The sequence below is a fragment of the Camelus bactrianus genome, chromosome X (genome assembly GCF_048773025.1).
Source record: "Camelus bactrianus isolate YW-2024 breed Bactrian camel chromosome X, ASM4877302v1, whole genome shotgun sequence".
Taxonomy (NCBI): domain Eukaryota; kingdom Metazoa; phylum Chordata; class Mammalia; order Artiodactyla; family Camelidae; genus Camelus; species Camelus bactrianus.
The window spans coordinates 55,548,968-55,569,210 of NC_133575.1; the positions used below are offsets into that span (position 1 = coordinate 55,548,968).

General features: G+C 43.8%; 1 protein-coding gene across 1 annotated transcript in view; it reads left to right on the top strand.

Moving 5' to 3' along the window:
• Positions 1-20,243, top strand: part of LOC123615329 (uncharacterized) — an 86,304-nt gene that overhangs the window by 23,334 nt on the left and 42,727 nt on the right. The gene's annotated exons all lie outside the window — the stretch shown is intronic.

Genomic DNA, 20,243 nt, shown 5'->3' on the forward strand with positions numbered 1-20,243 from the left:
GAAGCTGTCTTGCAGTCAAGGGGGGAGGGAGATGCAGCCTGCCGGTTTTCAGACTTTTAAAAATGAATTCAGCTTTGGTTCAGAGAGATCCATTTAGGGGTAGTTTGGACACTTACTCCCCCTTTCCAGCCAGGACCCCTGGTGGGACCCCTGGAGTTGCTGTCCAATAGGGTAGCCACAGCCAAAGAGGCTGGGAGCGCTGGGGAGGAGGCTGGCCTGAGCGGATATGTGCTGGAGGTCAAATGCACATCAGACACTGAGACTTGTCTAGAAAAAAGAATGTAAACTATCTTGATACTTTCTATATTTACTTCATGTCAAAATGATAGTATTTTACATATTAGACTAAATAAGATCTGTTCTTAAAATCAGTTTCAAGTATTTATTTTTCTACTTTTTTAAATGTGACAACTGGAAAACTTTCTTTGCATGACTCTCATTTCATTCCTGTTGAACAGCCTGTCCTGGGACAGTCTTGTCCCTTTGATGTATAGGTGAGGGGCTGAATCCTTAGATGCAGCAGAACGAGGTGCTAGCTGAGCTGGGGGTGGAGCCCGTGTCTCCTGCCTCCCAGGCTGTTCTTCCTGCCTGATAGCCACTATGCCAGGTTAGGACATCAGAAACACTGCCAGGGATTTCCGAAGGAGCTCCTTACACGGGGAAGGACGTGTCACGGAGTATGGGACAGAGCATGGAAATGTTCGTCCTCACTTTGTCCCTGTGATTAGGTCAGCGGCCCCACTTTGCCCCGGAATTGTCGACGAGTTCTTCTGGGCCATCTGCCCCCCTCTGCTGCCCTCTGCTCTGCTTCCCTGTGTGGCCATCGTGCCGTCCCTCAAGCATAAGAGAATGAGATGCCTTTGCCGAGAGGTGGTCCCCCTTTGCTGGGGAGAGTGAGGGAAGCTGTGTCCCCCGGCCTCGGGCCTCGGGCCCTGAGTCTGCTCTCACCACGCTGGAGAGCACCCATGGTGGTCTCACAGGTGACGGTTGGTGGGCCTGGCACATGCTACTGGGCCCGTTGTGGAGTCGGGGCTCCATAATTATTGGACATATCTAAAGTCAGACCATACTTTCTGGGTTTTGGTAAGTTGGAGGAGAAGACACCAGAGAATTGAAAAAAAGAAAGTCCCAGCCAGCCCTGCGAGTGAGAAGCACAGAGGACCCGAATCCCACCTGTGTGTTGTGCCTGGTGGGCTCTGGATGAATTTTCAGTTCCTCCCCAGACATGCCTCTATGGCTTAAGGAAAGGGTGAGGCATGTCGTGGCCATGATCTGTACTTGTACTCGTAGGGCTCTGTGATCTACACACCTGAGCCCCCCTTCTGCTCCTTGGAGATGAGATGTCAGGTTTCAGGGCCTGGGCACTGTTGAGGGCACAGCTGCCAGCACCAGGACACTCCCAGGCTGACTCTGTTCACCTCACCTGTCACCTCCTGCTGAGCCCCCAGGCATTAGGCTAGATAGGTACTTTGGTGATGCACCAAAGTGGGGCTGCACATGTGCACAGCACTGCAGCGTCAGCAGGGAACACCTTCTGGACAGACTAGTGGGTGAGCAGTGGAAGCCTGGAGCCCTGCTCCAGCCCCCCGGCCAGTGTCTCCTCTTTTGTCTTAGGAGGCACTGGTGACATTTTTGCTCAGCAACTGCTTGGCTCTGAGTCTGTGGACCCACTGGAGAATGCCAGCTTGTTTTTGCCTTTTGAAGTCTGTCCTCGGGATTTGGCGGAGTAGCTAGTTTCAGGACAGTGTGCTTAGTGCATAGTGGTTGACACTGTCACCTTTCTATACCCAGAACCTCGTGTACCAGGCATGGTTCTCAGCATCAAAATACAGCAGCGCATTAAACCTCCCTCCTGATGGGTCTGTCTATTCTGGAACCAGAAGCACTCAGCCAGCATCTGAACGTCAGTGAGATAACATGGCCAGTGAGCTCAGGTCAAACACGTTCTCCTCCCATCACTTGTACTCCATTATTGCTTTTATTTTATAGTAACCTAACTTTCAAAACAATGCTTTGTTGCAGGAGCAGAGCCTAATTCTCTCCTGCTACTCTTGGCGGGAGTGATAAAATATCCAGCCTGAAGCACGACCAAGTTTTGTAGCTCAAAAGCTGTCTAGGTGCATGTAGGTGGAGTTTTGGTTTGGGATGCTGATGATGTTGGGGTCCCCACAGCAGTGTCACTCCCCTAAGGCCCCTGGCTTCCCTGGAGCAGGAGGTGAGGGTGGGTCTCATTGTCCCCGCGTCTCTGGCCTCATCACACTCATGTAAATTCATATATTCATGCTGTCAAAGTTATTTTTGTTCTTCTGTATTTCTAATTTTTGCTTGTTCCTCTTTTCCTTTTTCTCTCATACTGCCCTGTGAGTATGTTGTTGGGTCTGAAAAAGTGGGCTGTGCACACCCTGCATCGGAAATACCTAGATTTCCCTCTGTGCTACCTCCATTGCTTTAAAAAGCAAAAACTTAACAGCTGCTTTGATCCATGTATTATCCTAGTCATCTTTTTATTTTCTAATGTTTTGGAATTTTTGCTTTGTTAGCACATCACCCACTGGTGTTTGATACCTTTTAAGATCCTTTCTTGGAGGAGCCTGTTTGGTCCTCTTTATATTGGTGACAAATGAGCCCTTATTAATTTTGCTTGTTTGTTTGTTTTGAGGAAGTGAGATGCGAATTGATTTAGGTGGCTTCTGAGGGATGTTTTTCATGGGGTATTTTCACTTGGAAAGTCAAAGTCTGCAGCACCTTGCTTGATTCTGGCTTTTACACAAACGTGCTTGACACGCAGTTCCTGGCCATCGCTATGTGATGTGTGTGATGGCGCTTTTTGGCCGGAGGTCACCGGGGAGGACGTGGCCAGCTGGGAGGGTGAGCAGCCCATAGGGGGCGCTGTTGGAGGAAGCAGTTTTCTTTTGCTTTTGCCTTCCCTATGCCATTTACTTTACTTTTCCTAAATAAAGGGGCAGAAGCGGGTCTAAAATCCATGCCACTCTTTTGTTCCCTTTACGAGGCTGGTTTTTCTGAGCATCAGGACAATGTGGCCTTCTCCTAAGTAGCTGGTTCACTTGGATATGGTGGACACAAGGACCGCTAAAGGGGACTGTAGTTTCCTCTCTGCTTCAGCCAGTGGGCATTCAGAGCCATGTCTGTGGTTTGCCTCAGCAGCTGTGCAGTCCTCCCTGCACCAGCCTTTACTTTTAAACCATGTTGGCAGTAAATAGCTGACTCTGTGTCTGTTGCAGCTGACGTCCACCACTGATGGCCGTATCGTTAGTTTGCGGTAGTGAGACACCAACACCCCAGTCAGCCATGAAGGGGGATGCTTTGTCCGACCTAGGACCTTGCATTCTCACCCTGGTTCATCTCACCCAGGGGAAGGGTTTGGCCACCACCGTCATGCTGGCCATGAGGACTTGTTTCTCCTCTCATGCTCTGGTCCAAATGTGGTCACTTCATCTTTCACTGACATGGTCTCGCTTGAGATAGGCCAGACTTTTCTGAAAGAGTCCATCACATTCTGGGTGGGGAACAGAACAGAAGTAAGTGTGGCAAGTAGAAGGAGTATAGGCTGTCTCCGTTGGCAAATGCAGGCTGGGATCTGTGATGGCTGGGCTGTGTCCTGGACACAGGGCCTCTCCCATGGCTCACAAGAGCCCAAGGGTCAGAGTGAAAACAGCCTTGCCTGGGTTCCTCCATCCTCACCTGCTCACTGGCATGTGTGTCTGCTAACCAGGAGCTCTCCGAGACCTCGTGCCCTTCAAAGTTGAGACCACGGGAGAGCCTTGAGTCCTTTCTCCTGGGCCTACTGTGTGAGAGTCCAGTGCCTTCTGAGGTGGCCCATGCCAGGAGATGCCTCCCCCTCCATGGAGCACCCTTTGGAGGACTGTGACTCAGAGCACTGTGCTGTGAGCCTGTGGGATTCCGGCCGTGGTCCCTGCAGAACCAGACTTGAGATGGGCTTAGTGACCGAAATGACAGGACCGATTCCAGGGCAGGGCTGGAGTGAGGGAAGAGGGGAAATTGAATGTGACCTCAAACATCTAGGTGGGTGCTGGGGCTGTTACTAAAATGGGGAGCCCAAGAGTTTCCTGCCAGGGGTGAAATTGCAGAGTAAATTGTGGACATGAGGCATTTTTAACATGCCATTTGTCATCCAAGTTACGACTTCAAAGTGACACTCGGGTCTATGAGCCTGGGGCTCAATTGAAGGAGCCAGACTACAGATACACATTGGGAGTTGTCATTCTTAGCTGGTGTTCACAGCCTTGTATGTGGATGAGCTTATCTCGAGAGGTGCAGACTGAGGCTGAGGGAGGGCAGGGCTGTGGCTGGACTGGAGGAAAGCCCAGAAGATGCAGCTTTGGTGTGTCAGTCTGCATTGTTTGGGATTTTTGGAGCAATGCCATTTATCCTCAAGGGGCCAGGGGGTGGGGCCCCCAGGACAAAATTTGAAGGGAGGGTCGTGGTCACGTGCCCAACCACATCGCAGGAAGATGCAGAGGCCACAGGTTCTGGAAGGGAAGCCTCTTCAGAAGATGGAGCTGGGGCGGGGAGTTGGGAGAAAGTAGTCACACTCACCTGTGAGGGAGTGAGGGATGCCTAGGGAGCCCCAACCCTAGCGGACTGGCTTTCCCACGGACAAAAGGTGATCAGACAGAGGATCTGAGGTGAGAGGGGATGGGGGTTGGGAGGGGAGCCATCTTGGAGAATGGTGGTTGGACAGTTCTGGAATAATCTTCCTGCAAAGTAGACTTAAAAAAACCCAAATTCTTAAGAACATTGGTAGTGACTGGGGAGGGGGCAGTTCTTTTTCTGGCCTCCTAAGGGTAAGGCATCTATCCAGGGATACACAGAAGAATTGGGCAATCTGTTCCAGGGGCTTGATCCTTACCAGGGGGAACAGTGCAAGTTTAAAGGGGGAGAAGGGCAGCGGAGGGAAACTAGCCAGGCCCCGTGTCATGTACCAGTCAGCAGTCCTACATGCATGTTGCATTCACATCCATGCCTCCGAGGTGGCGATGACAGCCCCCTTTTGCAGATTGGGAAGACTTCTCAGAGGGGTTAAGGAATTAGTCCATTTAGTGGCTAGCAAATGCTGTAGCAGGATTCAAGCAGGGCCTTCTCAGAATTCAAGGGCGAGTTCTCTCTACTAATTCTGGTACCTCCCTGTTGTACCTGGAATAGTGAAGTGGGTCAGTTTTGGAGCCTTTCCGAAAAAGTGTGATTTAAGTGCCTCAGGACTGTTTCACAAAGTTCAGTGTTCTTCGATGGTTCAGGAGTGCCGCAGTGCTTTAGGTCCCAAAGATGTAAGGTTACTCCTTTGATGATGATGTGATTGCAAATGACATACATGTGCAAATCCAGACTTAGCAGCTTCTGAAGGGAAACTCTCCAGTTCTTCCTTGATTGGCTTTCTTCCGTCGGATGTAACTATGCTGCAGCATGGGCCTGAGATTTCCGTATGGAATGAGGGTTTGGTATCCAATGTTAGCATAAAACGGATCAGATGGAGAAAATTGACGTTGACATTTATTTTTGGGTTTCATTAGACAAGATGCACTGTCAGTTAATGGCCCATATAGCATATGAAATTGAGTACAGAACATTGCATTTCTTACTTTCTATTTAGAGTTGTCTTATAGCATAAGTTTGCCTGCTATGGAATATCAGCTCCTCCACCAGGGCGCCTGTCAGTGTGTTGGTGTGATTGCATTTACACAGTGCATGTAATCTGTACTTCCTCAGCCCCAAACACTCTAGTGCAGAACCATGGGCTGTAGCCATCACTTAGTCATGCAAATACTTCTAAAACTACATGATGCCAGAAAAAAAGAAGAGAGAGAGAGAGATTGCCTTTATCAAAGTTCCTTTCGATTCTAATTGCAAACTGTTGTTGATCAGCTTTGGTTTACTTTGGATATGAATATACAAATTTCTTTGCATGCAACTTGGGTTTTGGACTAGAATGCCAAGCTCTTGCTTTCCACAAGCCACAAAAATAGTAGCCAAATTGCACACGTGTGAATCATTTTATTCTTTTTTTTCTGAGAAAGAATCCTTGAATTTGGGACTTGGGCTGTGATTTTGCTTTTTCGTCCTCCCACCCCTCTTGTCATCTCTCACTCCTTCTTCCCATGTGGCCTCCAAGAGGTCGTGGTCTCAAAACATGGGTGGACAAATACCCAATTGGTCACCATGCAGTGCTGCTGTAAAAGGAGCCCAGCCAAGAGCTAAAGGACATTATCAGAGGGGAGTTCCTGCCAGAAATGGGCTCTACATCCAGTTGTGAGGAAAGAGTAAGATTCAGCCAGGAGAAGGGGTCAAGTGTGTGGCTTAGGTGGCAGGAGCAGCCAACGCAGACACCTGGAGGCTTTTGGGGTGAGGACTCGGGGAGAGTGCCTTGTGTGGTCCAGGGTGGAGGGTGCCCCTGCTGAGGAGGACACTGGAGAGGGCCTGGGGTGGAGGGCTTTGGAGGAGCTTGGGTTTTACTAGAACTGACACAGAGGAGTCAGTGAAGGGTGTCAGCAGGACGTGACCCTCAGGAGAGGTACTCTTGGTTTTGCTTCTGATGTTCTACCAAGAGAAGGTGTTGGGACAGGTGAAAGCAGCTCTGTCTGTCCCTTTGAGACCCACCCCTTCATTCATTTATTCATAACATGCACACATCTGAGTGTCTAGGGGAGAGGGGTGCACCCACAGTAGTAAGCAAAACATACTTTCCTCTTGGGAGATTAGCAGTATCAGAAGTTGACTCAGCATAGAATATTCTAGGAAGTCAGCAGGGGCATCTAACCCAAAGTACAGGGGTTGGATGCAGGGAAGGCTTCCTTGAGTAATAGTGAAAATGAGCCTGGAGGCGAGTGGGAAGTAGCAGCTGGTCAGGGGCCCCTGAGGTCACTGGGGACCTGGGAGCTGCTGTGAGGCTGGGAGATTAGAGGCGGGGTGTGGGTGGGGCTAGAACTCTACCAGAGAACCTCTGAAGGGTTTGAAGTGGGGGAGTGATGTAATCAAATTTGTGTTTTGGGAAGGCTGCTCTGGCTCTGTGTGTGTGTGTGTGTGTATGTGTGTGTGTGTAGTTGGGAAAGGGGAGGGTGCTGCCACGTGGGAGGGTCATTAGAATATAATTCATAGGCTGGGAGATGACCAGTGGGAGAAGGGCATCAGGGCTGTGTGGGGACGGCAGGGGCAGTATGGATGTAGTATTTCCTTATGGGGAGGGCTTGCTAGTGGGTCTGCCCTAGCGGCGCCTTGTGACTAGAAGAAAACAGTTGGAGGCAGCCAGGCTGACTTTCCTCTGTTCTCCTTCCATGCCTTGTGTGATGATCTTAGCTCAACCAACATTTGGAACAGAAGAGTTAAGTTCCAGGGTAGCTCAGGAGTTTGTTGAGCTAGTTTGAGTGAGATCTGATAGGATTTAGGTTTGCGTTGAGATCTGCACGTTCACTTAGCTAGAAATGCCCCGTCTTTTGGATTTCCATAGAGGTTTTTATTCTTGTTAAAGATTGCTTTCTTGGTGAGAGGAAATTGAATACAGCTGCTGTTTTTCTCAAAATCAAAATCTTATCTTTAAAGAAATTTAATATTCAAAACAATAGGAATCTTTAAAAATGATAAAGTAAGCCTTTGGTGTAGTTTCTTTGGTTTCTGAATTGACAGGGAATTAGAGCCCTTGCATTACTTAATAGCACATCCTTGTCAGTATTTAAAGAGCTGCTAGTGAGCGCCCCAGGCCCCATCTCTCAAAGCATCAATAAAGCTTGCTCTGAAATAATGAAGTCATAAAAGTCTTGTTTGCAGAAGCCAAACAGTTGGTTTATAATATGCAGCATAGTTCTCTTTATAAAATAACAATAGGCTCAAAATTAAGAAAGTGGAATATAATTGATTTTTTTAAAAAGCTGAAACATAAACATTCTTGTGCTAATGTTGCACCTTGAAATTTTGAAAATAAAAATCCTACTGAAATATTATCTATGTGAAATACATATATGCCTATCATATTTGAAAAATATCTGCGCAGTGGTTTTCGAAGTCAGGTCCATTCCAGCTCAGATACTGGCAGTGATGGTTGTTGATTTTCAATGGCAGAGCCTAAATTTGCCTTCTTAGCATTTTTGATTTTTTGCAGTGAGAGGATTGAGTAGTGCTTTGCCAGCATGATTTTGGGGCAATTTTGGGGCAGACGTCGTGCACCAGCGGTGAGACATTTCTGTGCATTTTACTTTCTGGACATCACCAGGGCACATGTGGAAACACGCAGGGGTTTGTGCCTGCAGGCAGGGATGCTGCAGGGCTCCTTGGTTCATCACCATTTGTCCTGGAGCTGCTCCGGTCAGTGAATGACTTTCTGTGGCTTGGAGGTAAGGTGATCTGATGCAGATGATCAGATGTGTAGTTAAAGTGCTTTTACTTGAAATAAGAGAAAACCTAGAAAAAATGGCTCTAAAATACAGGATGAGGGAGGAGAATTGGCTGAGCTGCTTGCAGTGGGGAATCTTCTCAGGTGACTCCCTCACTGTGTCTCCTGTCACTCTCCCTCACAGCCCTGCACGGCAGTCCTGCTGAAGCAAGCATGCACTTTCTCAGAAATGTGCTGAATTTCCTTATGCCTCTGTTTGTTGGTTTTTTTTTTTTAAGCACATCTTATCCTTTGCTTAGATGCCATCCCTGTTAGTCGCCTCTGACACATATTGTTCCAGACCTCATCCATATATAGCTGCTAAACTGATGAACAGAATATAGTATCTCCGTGTAGTGGAATATTATTCAAACATAAGAATGAAAAAAAGAAAGAGAAAAAAAAAGAGGAAGATGAAAAAGGCCACCTGCTCTTGGAAGCCCACCCTGACTGCTCAACCCACCATTTTCCCTTTGAAACCCCACCCCTTATACTCCACTCCACTCTTTTTGATAGTACTTATCACCTTCTAATAAACATTAACATTTAAAAAAATGAGATATTGATACCAATTCAAAATGGACAAGCCTTGATAACAGCATGTTAAGTGAAAGCAACCAGACAAAAAAGGCCACATATTGTTGATTTCAGTGATCTGAAATGCCCAGAATATGCATATGCAGAAGAAGAGAACAGATGATGGTTGCAAGGGGCTGGGTGGAGGGGGGTGGGGAGTGACTATTGGTGGAGAGGGGGTTTCTTTTGGGGTGATGGTGTGTTCTGGAAATAGATGGTGGTGAGGGCTGCACAACCATGAGTGTGCAGAAGACTGCTTATCGCTGTCTCTAGGAGTACCTGTTGTTGGGGGTGGCTTTATTTTGTTCTCACCCTGCAATGTGAAGAGTCATTTTATGCTGAGGCCATTCTACTCATGTGAGTGGTGAGACTCAGAGACTTTGCAGAGTCGTGTTTCTTTTTCCCCCTTGCTGAGTGTAGGCAAAATAGGTTTAAGCCTGAGAAAGTGTTCCGTCTGCAGAAATGTCTTTTAGTTTTTCGTAGTGTAAAAACCTTGAGAGATTTTTAATTGTTGAGGACAGTCTGTAGGGGGAAACACCCAGTGAAGCCCGGGTGAGACCTGGAAGAGCCACGCTTCCCTCACTGAGACAGGTGGTGATTTCACCCCCTTCAGGCAGTGAAGGGCCCAAACCTGTGAACGGAGTTGACAATCATGAATATTTATGTATATCCACTGCTTCATCTTGGATATTAATTTCAAGCTGAGTCAGTTTGTGGTGGCAGCCACATCCTACTTCAGGAATTTATAGTATCTACTCTTTGAGGTGAAGACCAGATAGACTTGCTTATTTAACAGTCTCTCTTAATTGATATCTCAGATTCCTTTTTCAATAGCAAAACAGCAGAAATACAGACGTCCTTTAATGCCAATGTGACCTGGAGCAGGTTTAGTCTCTGTGCCTCAGTGGCCTTATCTGTGGGTAGGGAAGATGATAACAGTGCTTCCCTCAGAGGGGCTGGTGAGGGGGGAGTGAGAAGCACAAATGGAGGATCTGCACAAGATGCTCATGAATGACCAAATTTGGTGATCTCAGCCTGGTGAGGCCTCAGAGGAAGAGATGTCAGAACAGAGCAGTCCTAGCCGGAGCTCTATCCGTGTTAGCAGCTGTTATTATGATCAGTATCACCACTGTGGATTATTGGGTAGTTTTAAGACTTGGTAATATGAATTCATGAATAATGTTAAAAGACTAGACATCTCAGATCCGGTTTGCATAGTTCTCAAGATTTCCTTTGAGAAAGGGGTGTTTTTTTCCCCAACTTAAATCTGAGTTGAGTCTGCAAAAGAATTCTGTAGTCCTCCATCTTTGTGCATTAATTCTCCATTTCTTAAAAAAAAATGTTTTTAAATGGAGGTACTGGGGACTGAACTGAGGACCTCATGCATGCTAAACACGTGCTCTCCCAACTGAGGTATAATCTCCCCCCTAATTTTTTTTAACTTTACTTTCTTAGTATTCAGAGGTTAGAGGCCTCTAATTCTTTTTCTAGAGACTTGTCCATGAGCCTGGAAGTCTATAATTAATCGACAAAACTTGGCTTATTAAAAAAATCAATAGAATATTCTGCAATCCATCCAAAAGTAAGTGCTCATTGACTTAAAATGTTTCTCCCTTATGGTGATTTCTACTTTTTGGTCTAGCTTAATTTATTAACAGCCATCCTCATCGTCATAATGAACAAACTTGCTCTGAGTGAGTAGGCACTGAACAAAGGCTAAAATGTTTTCCTTATGTTTTACTTCATAGCAGGTGTTTGAGGGTAGGTAGCAGTGTCCCCTTTTTTGCAGCTGACGGATTGAGAGATGAGACAGCTTGTCCCAAATCACATGCAGCTTGTGGTGGCAGGCTCAGGGCTGGAACCCAGGCTTCACAGGTTGCATTCTCAATTGCTCCTCTAATCAGCCTCCTATTGAGTGGTTTCCCGAACTCCTGTGGGTCTGTAAATGACCGATTTCAGTGATCTCAGCCTGATGAGGCCTTCAAAGAAGAGACACCAATGAGAATGTGAGACAGAGTGGTATAAATTAAAATTGTACATTTTCACAAATGTTTTATTCTCAGCTAGTGACAAAAAGTTAATATTTTTTTATTCTAGTGTTCTGTAAGCACTAAAAACAAAATATTAAAAATGATTATAATGCAAAAGAGAAATGGGCTTTGAAAGTCCAGCCATTGCTAATGACTCATTGCTTGTTTTTCTCTAGTGGAACTTACTGAGAGAAAAATTTACAAAGACTGAATTGGTTTTATGTAGTCTTAGTATGGAAGAAAAAATTGTCAGTGAATATTGAATGTAAAATCTTTATTCTTTTCTTTCCTGATGATGAATATGTAAGTTGTTTTTTCATGGCTTAAGTATATTTCCTCATTTGTGAAATTTGAGTAATGCTGTTTAACTTGTCTTGACTGTGAGAGTTAAATGCCTTGTATACAAAGCATCCGAGGTGCTCAATAAAATAATTGCTGTCACAATGACAGTTTAGAAGGATCAACTCTGAATACTAAAGAGGGTGGCTTATTTCTGATACATATTTAATATGTATATATATGATATATATGTATATGATTTAAAGTAATAAGGATTCAGTTGTTTTATAGTGCAGTATGAAGTTCTGATGAAATCAATGTCATTCTTGTAAGATAGGGACTAGTTAAGTTGCCTTAAGCAGACGACCTTGAAGATTATTTACACAGAATGTGTATTTTTACAACTCAGAATTCATATTGCCATGTAGCCATCCACTAGAACTTTTAAATTTGTAAGAATCTGACCAAACCATTAATTTAGAAAAATCAGTATTAAATATTTTCAGGAAATAAACTTATCTCTTCTGTGATTGAAGAAAATTTTGATTTTTTCTGTACTCTTAATAGGTTTTAAAATATCAAAAATTTGATTTGACATGTCACTTTTTAAATGGAGAGAATAAAGCTCAAGCTGTTTTAATACATAAATTAATGTTTTTGCATTTCAACAAAATGATATGATTTCCTGACTCTTTGTGAAGACTATTTTACAAGACACTTACATTACCTACTGTTGGAAAAATGCAGAAGTGACTTTTATGAATATAGGCCTAGTACAGATCTGTTGGCATTTGATATAATGCAAGACATGAGGACTAGGGGAGCTTTGCTGCGAATTGCCAGGAGGACAGATCCCAGGTCTCAGTCTCCCCTCCTGTAAAATGAAGAGGCTGGACTGGATTCTTTCCTCTTCTAAGATGAGTTTCCAGGAGCCTATGTTTTTTGTTTATATTCAGGAGTATTATCAACTTCAGATTAAATGCTGAATATCACTCTCTTCCCCAAAGCAGAATTCAGTATGTGCTACATAAGTTTTCGTTATCTGATTCTTGTTTCTTTCTTTTTTAAAACTTATTTTGTTGAGTTACAGTCAGTTTACAAGGTTGTGTCAATTTCCAGTGTAGAGCACAATTTTTCAGTTATACATGAACATGCATATATTCATTGTCACATTCTTTTTCAGTGTGAGCTACCACAAGATCTTGTATACATTTCCCTATGCTATATAGTATAATCTTGTTTATCTATTCTATATATCTCTGTCAGTATCTACAAGTTTCAAACTCCCCGTCTGTCCCTTCCCATTCCCGTCCTCCCTGGCAACCACAAGTTTGTATTCTGTGTCTAAGACTCTGTTTTTGTTTTGTATTTATGTTCGTTTGTCCTTTTCTTTTCTTTTTTAGATTCCACATATGAGTGATCTAATATGGTATTTTTTTCTCTTTCTGGATAACTTCATTTAGAATGACATTCTCCAGGGACATCCATGTTGCTACAAATGGCGTTATGTTGTAATTTTTATGGCTTAATAATATTCCATTGTATAAATATACCACATCTTCTTTATCCAGTCATCTGTCAATGGATATTTAGACTGTTACCATGCCTTGGCTATTGTAAATAGTGCTGCTATGAACATTGGGGTGCAGGTGTCATTTTGAAGAAGGGTTCCTTCTGGATATATGCCCAGGAGCGGGATTCCTGGGTCATAGGAAGTCTATTCCTAGTATTTTCAGGACTCTCCATACTGTTTTCCACAGTGGCTGCACCAAACTGCCTTCCCACCAGCGGTGAAGGTGGGTTCCCTTTTCTCCACAGCCTCTCCAGCATTTGTCATTTGTGGACTTTTGAATGATGCCCATTCTGACAGGTGTGAGGTGATACCGCACTCTAGTTTTGATTTGCATTTCTCTGATGATTACTTATACTGAGCATTTTTTTCTATGCTTATTGATCATTCATATGTCTTCATTGGAGAATTGCTTGTTTAGGTCTTCTGCCCATTTTTGGATTGGGTTGTTGTTTTTTTTCTTACTAAGTCATATGAGCTGCTTATATATTCTGGAGATCAAGCCTTTGTTAGTTTCATCTTTTGCAAAAAATTTTTCCCATTCTGTAGATTGTCATTTTGTTTTTCTTATGGTTTCCTTTGTTGTGCAAAAGCTTGTAAATTTAACTAGGTCCCATTTGTTTATTCTCACTTTTATTTCTATTGCTTGGGTAGACTGCCCTAGGAGAATATTTTTGAAATGTATGTGAGATAATGTTTTGCCTATGTTTTCTTCTGGAAGGTGTATTGTATCTTCTCATGTTGAAATCTTTGATCCATTTTGAGTTTATTTGATTCTTGTTTCTGATCCTGCAGGCAATTTTTGTGTTGCATCTTTCCCGGCCACCTGGAGAGCCTTTTTAGCCATAGGTGGCACTGTTGCACCTTTTTACAGTCTTAATTTTCCTGTTTGTAAAAGAAGACTTAAACAACGTTATTTTATTTTGATTCCTTTGTTTAATGCTTCAGGATAGCACAATGTCCATTATGTCTGTCTACCTGGAAAAATTATTCTACTTAGATCTTATTTTTATTCTGTCATCTCACTGTGAACATTTCAGACTTGCTGTGCAAACAATGGCAAAATCGGACTTTTCTTCCAGTGTTAGAAACCAGTGAGCCAGGATTTTATAAAACAGCTAGAAGCAGCCTCTGGAGCACCTTAAAACTGAAAAGTGTATTGAGTTCCCTGAGTATTGAACCCACCGCTGTGTGTTAATTGGTGGGAGGTGATTTGGCATATATAGGAAGGGCTGTAGTTTCTTGACTTGGGTTTGCGTGCATGTGCTGCCACTGAGCCACATGAACCTGAGTCAGTTCTGAGTTTTTCCCTCATCTGTGAGATAGAGATGCGCATATCTTCTTCATAGAATTTCAATATTAGAAATTATGGAAAGTGTTTAGCACAGTGGGTATGTCAAGAGGGCTCATAAACTTTAGCTCCTGTTTTGTATGAAGCCATCATTTTTTAGTCTTTGGCAATTTCTAAGAAACAGGAAAATAAGAAAAGCTGGTTTTATGATGAAAGATATTTGAGGAGGTTCCATAATTCCTATACTCATAATTTAGCATCAGCAGAGTCAGGACCATTACACAGTCCCCTTAACAAATGTTAAGCCACAGAATTTTTTGTTACTTCATATACGTTGGGGCTTAAGGGGACCCAATACTTATACACATGTTTTCTCCAGCAGCCAGCTGAGAGATGACACAGAAGAGCAAGCAGGCGATAAATTTCTCCATTATTACTGAGGAAGCCACGTTCTCCATGAACTTCAGGGCTGTGGGAAAATGGGTGTCATGATACTGTGTCCCAGAACTAGAGACTCACCCAGTCCAAGGTAGCTCTGGGCCACAGCAGGCCTTCCCTTGAGAGGATCTGCCCCATTCTGCACAGGGATGTACTTCCATGGATCTGAGCATCCTGGGTGCTTCCCGAGGGTGAACAACACTGGAGGGAAAAGAAGGTTTTCACACGCCCTGCTTGTCTCCCGGATTCATACCTCACTCTGCTAGTGTGAGGAGGAATAGCCATGGGCCAGGGGTCAGGGGTATGAAGGGAGAAGCACTCTGCATGGCCCAGAGGAGTGGGGAGGAGGTATCCCCTCCCGCAGTTTAAAGAGGTGGTGGGATGGAACAGAAGGGTGCTCCCCAAGAGTTTATAAAAGGAGAAATAAGGATTTCCTTTAGGACTTAGTCTAGCCGGGAAACACAGAAGATGATTAGAAGGGAGATTTGTAAATCACTTTAATATTAAGTTAACATTTGTTGAACACCAAAAATGTGCTACATTCTTTTCTGAGCATTTTACAGAAATGAATCCTTCAATCTTCACAACAAATGAGTAAAGAAGGTTTGATTGTTATCCCAGTTTTACAGTGTGGAAATTGAGGCACACAGAGGGTAAGTAAGTTGGCCAAGGTCACAGAGCTAGTAAGTGGCAGAGCTGGGATGTAAACCCTGGCTGTCTGGTTTCCAGGCTCCCAGAGATGGGCTTTGGGTGTTTAGAGGTATCTGCATTCCTGGATCTCTGTAACTCTGTACATCAGTTAGCCCAGAAAGGACAGGGGAAGGAAAGTTATACAGGTGCTCACAGTTGAGCCTCAGCCACTGTCCAGGAGAGTGCACTGTGATTGGCATTGTTTTCTAGGCAGCAGGACTGTTCGTATAACATTGAGTGAATCTAGAAACCCTTCCTGCATTGCTTCTGTCCATGCTTGCCATGTGACTGCCTGCCCATTATTGGGCTGTTGAGGAGAAAACGCACTGATGTTTGAACTCTGATATTTCAGTCTGGTTCATAGTTTCATGTCTCCTGTTACATTAAGAAGTTAATCTTCTGGTTTTCTTGCATCAGTTTGGTTAATGTGAGACCAGTCCATTGGAGCCCAGGGATGCTGATGGTATAATTTCTGAGCACGTTGTGGCACTTCTACCCATGCAGACCTGGCTGGAGAATGTCCCCCTTCCTCACTGATTTCTCCAGACAGCAGCGTCCTCTCCCAGCCCCGCACGTGAGTCCAGGAGCTCTCTGAGTAGGCCAGACAGTCAGAGGCCAACTCTACCAATCAGAAAATGATGAAGTACCTGCAAGTGGATTTAATAGATGAAAAGGGCTTCCAGGTAGTCCGATGGACTCTTTGAGTCCGTTTGGTGAAAAGCTGTCCACTGTCTGTGGTTAAGCTGCTTCTTCACTGTTGAGAAGACTGGATTAGATGAAGGGATTTTTAAAAGGCAGAAAGGGGTTGTTTCAGGTGGTACATCCACACTGGTGAAAAGTGATGGATGACCACTTGTGTGAGGCATTGACAGAGTCTTACAAGCTTAATAAAACAGCTTTAAAAGCTCTGCCATCTGAGTGCACTTCATATGGGGTCCAGTCCATCACTGGTCATGCTGAGAGGGCAAATAATTGATGATGGCAGAAAGGACACGGAGGCATCTATAAGGTCTCACTCATGTTCCCTGTTTAAAAGATGTGGCACAATGTAATATATTTGAGCTGGTTTTTCACTGAACAGTCTTGAGTGTTTTCTGGGACACCCCAGTCCCCCAGGGTTCCATGCAGCTGGGTGTCCCCTCAATGCAGCTCTGTCAGCGTTCATCCTGGGCTGACGTGGTGTCATGGGGAGCAGGATGGTTAGCATCCCCGGCTCCTCCGATCTCCATCTCCTTATCCACAGTACAGGGTTTCTCATCCATGTCTACTTTGTAGGGTTGCTGAGAGTCACACGTGATGGTTGTCAGGTGTGATTTGTTGTTGCCACTGTGTTTGGCATATAGTCAATATTTGATAGAAACACTTGTTTTTCGTTTTTTTGTTTTTTAAAATCATGGCTCCTAGACTGCAGTGGTTTTTAGTCTGCATTTATTTTTTATAACTTTATTCTTATTTTTTAAATAAGCATTTATTTTTATTTATTTTTTTGGAGGTACTGGGGATTGGGGATTGAAGCCAGGACCTGGTGCATGCTAAGCAGGTGCTCTACCACTGAGCTATACCCACCCTCCTTGTCTGCACTTCAAAATAGACATTGCAATACGCAAAATAGCTCTTAAACACCATCATGGGACCTAGTCTCTGTATAGACAATTGAACACGAATGCTATTTCAATAAGAATATATGTTGTTGGGACATACCTTTCTGAATCTTTTAACGTGTTTAAAAATGATCATAGCTAGTGATAAACACGAGTCCTGGATCCAGTATTTCTTAGGGTCTGTTTTGCCATCATGGAAAATTACATTCTACAAAGAAGGCTAATTGGGTCTCATTGATATTTGGATGGTTTAGCAGAAGATCAAGGATTTCAAAAGCTGACAGTTTTGTATTTTAAACTAACTATAAAATTATCTTCTAGAAGTTGGAAGCACTAAGCTTGTGAATTGCCCAGTAATTCAGTGTGTATGTGTCTGTGTCTGTGTGAACATGTTTGTGTGTGTGATTTCAGGAAGGTAGAAATAAGTTCCATATAGCCTTCTGATACCTTTCTCCTCCAATTCAAGCTGTAGGCATATATTTCCACAAGTAAGTTGATATTCTTTTGTCATTTGGCATATTGGTGGGAATAAGAGATTCTCATACTTGTTTCAGAAGGGTTGGGGAGCATGAGCTTAGAAAGTGGGAGGGGAAAGAGACATGGAGGCACTTTACAATTTGTGCAGGATATGAGAAACAGTAGCTTTTCTCTTTTCTTCTAAAGCACACTGGCACTGAATTGTAACATACTATTACTCAGAATTGCTTTTCTGATCAGATACAAGTGCCTCAGATTTTTCAAGGCAATGTGAGTGATGAAATGTGTTCTAGCAGTTATCTTTAAAAGTCGTTTTATTTTTCAAATAAGACTATAGCCTGTTCTTTCTTCCAGTAGTAGAAGTTCTCATTGATCCAGGTCCATGATCTATGCACTTAGTTTCTTTGGCTTATTTTTTTTTTTTAAGTGCTTGTTTCATGGTGGTGTGAATGAATGGTTAAAATTTCTGGATTTTGATCTTTAGAACATGCTGATTTATCAGAACTGTTAAAAACCTGATTGTTGTTTGGTCCTTGTTTGGTGGGGCATCCTATTGATTTCTGTTGTCTGTTAAAGAGGGAAATTCTTCCTCTAGCCTGCAGATGATTAAGTGAATGGTTTGCAGTCTGCCTTTAAAATCCTTCAAATGCATTGAGCATGCTTGTCCAGTGAATTGTGAATTGACTCATAGTAATGACTTTGCTCTGACTCTGTGGCTTTTGCGTCTCTCCACATGATTTTGAATTCTCTGTTGCATTTTGTATACGTGTTCTTAACAGGGGAAGAAATTTTGCATTTTTTACAGAGGTGGGTTTTCCTATCCCCTCTGAATGCCTTCTGTAATTAATACAGCAAAATGTCTCTTATTGTGGTGCTTAATTGTTTCATAATGAGCTCTATCTATTATTTTTTGGCTTAATCAGAAACAATGACAAAGAGTGATAATAAAAAATATGAAAACCTTCCTTTCTTTGAAGAATAGAAATCAGGTGTTCAGGCTTATGCATGCGTTGTGACCGACACCCTTGCTTTCATGTCATTGTGTATCATGATTCTGAGACGGAGTTGTTTCAGGTTTGTAGATTTTTGTTTCAACATTTGTGTTGAATTCTTTCTCTAGGCTGATGTTTCTTGTTGGGTTTGTGGAAAGTGTACAGGAAGGGAAACAAATGCTTTGTTTTGTTTTCAGGAGACCTGAGTTGCTGATGAGAAAAGAGTTGAGGGTGGGCTGAGGAACAGAGTGACACTACCTCACTTCCTGGCTGAAATTGATGAACAATGAAATCAATTAGATCTATCGGTATTTGACCAATAGAAGTTAGCGAGCCCAAACTGGCTAGTTAGGCCCAATGGAGAGTACTGAATTCACCTGCAGGAGAATTAGGTGCTTTACCAAGTAGAAGAAGCTTAGAGCAGTCAGAAAAATCAGTCTTATAATGAGATATAAAAAGAATATATCTTTTATTTCTGAAACTTTTCTATGTTAAGTTGTGTAGAGCTAAAATTAAGTTTCAAGAGCCAGGAGTAAGAGTGTGGGTGGTTCTGTGGGATCATTATTCAGGGATGTGTCTAGACCCTGCGGGAGTGGCTGAAGCTGGCAGGAAAAGTCCCAGAGCCAGGATTGTCATCCCAGGGTGTCCTCCATAATGGTTCCATGTGGGAGCCCATGATTGGGTTAGCAAATTGTAACAGACCCCAGCCGCCTGTCAACTTTAAGAAGAAAAAATGTGCTTAGTAACTGCTTTGCAAGCAGGCGCCTGTGCATCCTCACTCCTGTCTCCTTGCCTTAAAAAGCAAAGACAATGCTTTGCTTGCATAGTTGAGGTTTTAGATAGCACTCTGCTTGTTTCAAAGCAATGACCCAGGCCCTCAGCTATAAACACTGGGCTTGCATGCTGTTAGATACTCTATTATCCCCAAAAGAAGGACCTGGCTGGTCCAGTGGCCTGTTTTGTAATTAATGTATCTAAAGAATATATCTTTTTCCCCTCACCCTATGACTTCCCTAAAGATAAACTAAGCCTTTATACTCATTGTGGATTCTACAATCTCTGTCTCATCCTGTCTTTCCCTAAGTTCCTGCATACCATCACACAGTTGTAAGTGACTTTTTCCTTTGATTATACACAATAAATGTGGGAGAATTTGAGAGGCTCCTGGAGTTGGCTCCCGACTCCCTCTTGCTCTCTTGACTTTTTCCAGTCTTGAGTAATTCATTATGTCTCGGTGGGAATTCTGCCAGCTAAAACCCACAGTTCCAGATGAGAAGGATGCAGGCTTTATCTCTCCTACCCAAGGGACAGAGAGGAGAGAATTGAGACCTTCTCCCCCGTAGTCCCTTCCTGCCCCAGGGCCACACCAGTTCACCTGCAGCCTTCTGGCCTCTGCTCACAGGGCCTCTGTCCCAGGACTGACAGCAGACTTTTCTTCCCTTGTCAACATTTCCTGTGTCTTTCAGAAGTTGGTCTCTTCTTCTCTGCAATTCAACCCTGGCAGATGTGATGGTGGTCAGCGTGCTGGTTGGCAGTCACCTGGGGACTCCCAGGAGCCATGCTGATTCTCCTGAGCCTCTCATTCGGGTTTACAAAACTGCTGAGCTCTGGAGGAAGCCTGTTCATGTGAAGCCAGCATAGCATCGCATCACTTTCATCTTATTTTTGAATTTTCAGTGGAGAAATTATTTGTAGTAAACTGTTCCAGATTTTCTGCCACCTGCTTTCCTCACCACAGTCTCCTCGTTGGCTCTGGTGCTTATTTTAAGAACCAGGTTTCTTCTCTGGTCATTTCTAGCAGTTGGGCTTGCCGAATCCTTGATCTGCATTTGAAGCAGAATGCTTCTTCGTGATGTCAAACGGATTTTCCTTGTCATTTCTGAATATTTCGTGTACACTCA